The 5,899-nt window shown below is 38.0% G+C and overlaps 1 pseudogene across 1 annotated transcript; it reads right to left on the bottom strand.

Moving 5' to 3' along the window:
- Positions 1–1,712: 1,712 nt before the first annotated feature.
- On the bottom strand, positions 1,713–2,168 carry LOC308550931 (ubiquitin-conjugating enzyme E2 D2 pseudogene; annotated as a pseudogene). The gene has a single exon. The product of its transcript is annotated as a ubiquitin-conjugating enzyme E2 D2 pseudogene (transcript).
- Between the last annotated feature and the right edge of the window lie 3,731 nt (positions 2,169–5,899).

The raw sequence follows: 5,899 nt of genomic DNA, 5'->3' as shown, positions 1-5,899 counted from the left end.
CTACTATATATATAACTTATCTTTATTGTTGAAAGTATTACAGATGTCCCCCTTTTCCCCCACCAGCCACCATCCAGGCCTACCAATTAGATATTGTTTGTATCTATGAGTTATGCATATATGCATATAAATTATTTGTTTAACCTCTTCCCTCTCCCTTCCCAGTAAGATTCATTAGTCTGTTCCATGCTTCCATGTCTCTGGATCTCTTTTGTTCATCAGTTTATTTTGTTCATTAGATTCCTCATATGGGTGAGATCATGTGATACTTGTCTTTCTTTGACTTATTTTGTTTAGCATTATACTCTCCAGATCCCTCCATACTGTCTCATAGGGTAAGAGATCCTTCTTTTTTATAGCTGTATAGTACTCCATGGTGGAAATGTACCACAACTTTTTTATCCACTCATCTACTGATGGCACTTGGGCTGTTTCCAGATGTTAGTTATTGTAAATTGTGCTGCTATGAACATAAAGGTCCATATATCCTTTCTGATTGGTGTTTCAGGTTTCTTAGGATATATTCCTAGAAGTGAGATCACTGTGTCAAATGTTTAATTTTTAATTTTTTGAGGAAACTCCATACTGCTTTCCATAGTTGCTGCACGAGTCTGCATTCCCACCAGCAGTGTACTAAGGTTCCCTTTTCTCCACATCCTCTCCAGCACTTGTTTGTTGATTTGTTGATGGCAGCCATTCTAGCATATGTGAAGTGATAGCTCATTGTAATTTTAAATTTGCATCTCTCTGATGATTAGTGACTGAAAATTTTTTTATGTCTCTTAGCCATCTGTATGCCCTCTTTGGAGAAGTGCCTATTTAGGCCCTTTGCCCATTTTTTAATTGGATTGTTTGTCTTCCTGGTATTGAGGTGTATGAGTTCTTTCTATATTTTGGAAATTAACCCCTTATCAGATGTATCATTGGCAAATATGTTCTCCCATATAGTGGTATGGATCCCTTTTCATTTTGTTGATGGCTTCCTTTCCTGTGCAGAAGTTTGATGTAGTACCATTTGTTTATTTTTTCCTTTGTTTCCCTTGCCCTAGGAGATGTATCCACAAACATTTTGCTAAGAGAGATGTCTAAGATTTTGCTACTTATGTTTTTTTGTAGTATTTTTATAGTTTCACCTCTTACATTAAGTCTTTTATCCATTTTGAGTTTATTTTTGTGTATGGTGTAAGTTTTTGGTCTAGTTTCATTTTTCTGCATGTACCTGTTCAATTTTCCATTGATCTATATGTTTGTTCTTGTCCCAGTACCAGGCTGTTTTGATTACAATGGCTTTGTAGTATAATTTGATACCAGATTAGCTTTGTAATCTTCAACAAGTGTTTCCTCAGCATTGTCAGTTCTAAAGGGCTCCTCATAAAAAATTATCCCACTTATTGGTAGAACTGCTCTCATCCTAAAGATATCACCCCCTTGTTTTTACTTTCCCAATCCTAAATCTGTAAAGAAAGTGTTTAGTAAAATGAAGATTAAAACTGGTCTGTCTCACAGTCATCCATCCCCCCAAACTTGCCCCACCTCCAAAGCTCCCCAAACCACATACCTACCTCCACCCCCTCCACACACACCCTGATGTGGAAGGTGTAAAACTTGTGCCCAGAAAGATGGTGAAATGTTGCTTTATACATAGCAGGCAAAAGACAACCAATTGAATGAACTGTTTTATTAAGGTGATTGTGTAATCATTTATTTTAAAATTACATAGCATACTTCTTTGTCCATTCTTGAGCCATGAAATCATACTTTGGCCTATCATTTATGTAAATCTTCCCAATTTCTGGAATCAGAATATCGTGTGGGTTGGGATCACATAACATGTCACAGATTGACAGCAATATTTTGGAAACTGTGTGTGCAGGTGACCACTCAGAATTAAGGATGGGCAGACCAATATACCCATTATGGTTTATGTTCACATGGTAAATTGGGGTACTGAACTGGACCTGGGGTGGTTTTAAAGGGTAATCCGATGGGAAAACCATATTTAGGATGAAGACTCCTCCCTGGTAAGGGCTGTCCTTGGGCCCCAATATAACTCCCTGCCATGTGAACATATCTTCACCCACTGGCCCTGCAGAGCACAGGTCTAGGGGGTCTCGAGAAAGGTTGAGGAGCTCCTTGCAGAGGCGCTTTAAGGCCAGGGACCGCGCCATGGGGCCGATCCTCCTTGTAAGGCTTCCTGATAGGTAGAAGGTGGAGGGAGAACATGGTTAGGGGGATCAGCAACCCATCAGGACCGTGGATAAGCTGATAAAGTTTGGCTCTGGGGTGGAGGGGGTGACGAGGGACAGGGATGGTGGTGTACAGGAGGGTTGATGAAGGAGACATAGGAACCCAGTGGGACTGGTGGGCTACAGGACATCTGTGTCCCACAAAGCCCCTTCCTCTGCCGCTGCCACCCTACTCGCCCCACTGCCACCACCTCCCAACTGTCCTGACCTGGATTCTGCTGCTCAGAGGCCGCACCACCTCTAGACACCGCTGCCAGGCGACAGGGCTGCTCTTGCTCAGGGCCGCCTGATCCTGCTGCTCACTGCTGCGGTACACTTTGGGTTGTTTGCCAACAGAAGGGGATCCACTTTGTGAAGTCACAGGGGTCATGTTGATGATGTAACCAAGGGAGTGTCGGGGTGCGGGGGCAGGGTCAAGAAGTAGCAGGAATGGAGGAGGGTGGGGGGCAGGAAGGACCATGGAGGAGAATGGAGGGGAGTGGAGGGGAGTAGAAGGGGGTGGAGGGCAGGAGAAACAATGGAGGGAATGTATGGGGTGGAGGGATAGAGACCTGGAAGGGGGTAAAGGATGTAAAGGTGGGAGATGGGAGGGAACCCAGGCTGCCTGGCTTACCCAGTGCTTGTGCTGTGCCCTGGTAAGTTGGATCACAGGCACTACACACCTCTGAGAGTTACCCGAATATATAAGAGCAGTTCAATGAATTCCCTCCACCCCTGTCAGAGAAAACAAGACATACACGTAGAACCATTCATTTAGAATTTACATAGAAGCTTTCAAAATCTTTATTTGTCTTTATTGCACAACCTTCATTAAAAACATGTAGGCAAACTTCCAGTTCTTACTCCATTACACAAAGAGCTAGGGAGTCTTTACTCCCATGCTGACAAGAAAAAAAGTTGGGGGGAAAAAAACCTAAATATTAACAATTGCTCAATCTGTCATAGAAAAGAAGTCATGGGGCAAACCAGTGACCCCAAAACTGGAGAGACATATGAACACACAGAATCAGAGGTTACAGAAAGCCAACACCTCTGAAGGAGCTAGCAACTCAGAGGAACACTTAAAGGATAATTAAAAATTACAGGAAATTTAGCAGGGACTGGCTTGAGACATAAAAATTCCTGGTAGCCCAATTTGGGGAGGAAGGGTAAATATTTATGAGTTTTACATACAGGAGCCCCTACTAGATTCTCAAGGTGAAGGTCAGAGAAAAGTCACCTTATGCTTCTACCAGAGAAAGGGGAAAAGTAACCATTTGAAATACATAGTGTTCTCTTCTTAACAAATGCCTGCCCTCAGAGAGAAGTATTTTTATCAGAGTCAAGCTGACCTGTGGGAAGGGAAATAGCCAATGCTACAACCTCTAGCTTTTCTGTCTTATATAAGGCAGGAAAATCTGAGAAAAACTTGTGAAATCTGAAAAAACAGGGTATAGGATTCCTGAAACAAGGAGACTTCCCCATAGCATTAAAGAATGCTTCCCTACCATTACATACATTACCATAACATCAATAAGGTCGCTGTATAATAACAGCAGTTAACAGCTGAAAGAAACACAAGATTCTGACTCTATGAAAGAGCCATTCTCTAAGAAAACCCCAAAATAGCTGTGTGAACAAAAACAAGGACATGGCAGAAAAATATAACCTCTAGCATCTAGAGCTTCAGCAAACAGTATACATGACCCAAGTCCTAGAGAGATTAAAATAAAATAAATTCACACTAAAAGTGTATTTACCTCAGTTCCATTTGCTCAGTGCTTCATGTCCAGCTTTAAACAAAAAATGTCACGCTAAAAGGAAAAAAAACCACAATCTGAGGAAACAAAGAAAGCATCAGAATCAGACTTAGATATAGCAGATTTTTAAATTATCAGAGAATTTAGAATATCTATATTCAGTATGTTGACAGTCTAATGAAAATAGTGGATAGCATGAAAGGACAGCTGAGTAATGCAAGCAGAGTGATAGAAACTCTAAAAGATAATTTAAAAGAAATAGGAATAAAATACTATAAAAGAAATGAAGGGTGCTTTTGATGGGCACATTAGTAGACTGAACACAGCCTAGGAAAGAATCATTCAACTTTAAGATATGTCCATAGAAATCTCCCAAACTGAATAACAAATAGAAAAAAAAAATGGAACAGAACATCCAAAAACTATGGGACAATTGCAAAATATGAAACATACATAACGTGAACACAGTTAAATATTAATTGGCCATTTAAAAAAGTAAAATCTTACCATTTGCAACACCATGAATGAAGCTAGAGGATAGTATGTTAAGTAAAATAAGTCAGACAGAGAAAGACAAATACTGTATAATTTTACTTATGTGTGAAATCTAAAAAAACAAAATAAAGAGACTCATAAATACAGAGTGCAAATGGATGGTTGCCAGATGGGAGGGAAGTTGATTGGCTGGGTGAAAAAGGTGAAGGGATTAAGAAATACAAAAAGGCAGTTACAAAATAGTCACAGTGATGCAAAGTACATCCCTATAGTGAATAATATTGCAATAACTATGTATATTACCAGATGGGTACTAGTGTTATGGGAAGGATCACTTCACAAATTATATAAATGTTTCACCACTATGCTGTACACTTAAAACTAAGATAATATTGAATGTCAACTTTAATTGAAAAAATAAAATTAAAATTAAAAAAAGAGAAAAAGAAAAAAAAAATCACGTGCATTAACCAATAATATAGATAGTGTTACCTGAAAGTGAGCATATAATAGTTGAAAATATATTGTCAAATCTAGAGCAACCACTATAAAATATAGAGAAAACAATTTATTTCTTAAGGTAGAAAGAAAATGGAATCATATAAAATGCTCAATTAAAACAAAGAATGCACAAAAAGAATGAAGACCAAAAAAATAAAAATCGAAGAACAAGGGCAACAGATATAAAAAAGTAACAAATATGGTAGATTTTTTTCCAACTATAGAACAATTACTTTGAATATCAATTGTTAAATACACCAAATAAAAGAAAGACACTGTTAAAATGGAAAAAAAAATAACAGCCAACTATGTGACCTACAGTATACGCACTTTATTATTTTTCAATTATTTTTTTTCTTTTTCAATTACAGTTGATGTACAATATTATATTAGTTTCAGGTGTACACCCCAGTGATTAAACATTATATAACTTAATAAGTGATCATCCCAATAAATCTCATAATCATCTAACACCATACATAGTTATTAGAATATCAGTGACTATATTCCCTATACTGTAGTTTACATCTTCATGACTATTCTGTAACAACCAATTTGTACTTCTTAATCCCTTCACCTTTTTCACCCATCCCCCCAACCTCCCTCCTATCTGGCAACCATCAAAATGTTCTCTTTATTTATGAGTTTGTTTCTGATCTGCTTGTTCATTTATTTTGTATTTAAGATTCAATTGTTGATAGACATGTGTTTATTGACATTTTATGGTTCATATTTTTTATGTTATTTTTCTTCTTCTTAAAGAAGACCTTTTAACATTTCATGTAATACTGGTTTAGTGGTGATGAACTCCTTTAGCTTTTTCTTTTCTGGGAAGCTCTCCATATGTCCTTAGATTCTTTTTTTCTTTTCTTTTTTATGGTTGACAATATTACAGATGTCTCTCATTTTCTCCCTTTT

This window comes from Miniopterus schreibersii (genome assembly GCF_964146895.1).
Source record: "Miniopterus schreibersii genome assembly, chromosome: X".
Classification (NCBI taxonomy): domain Eukaryota; kingdom Metazoa; phylum Chordata; class Mammalia; order Chiroptera; family Miniopteridae; genus Miniopterus; species Miniopterus schreibersii.
This window is presented reverse-complemented; position numbering and strand designations above follow the sequence as displayed.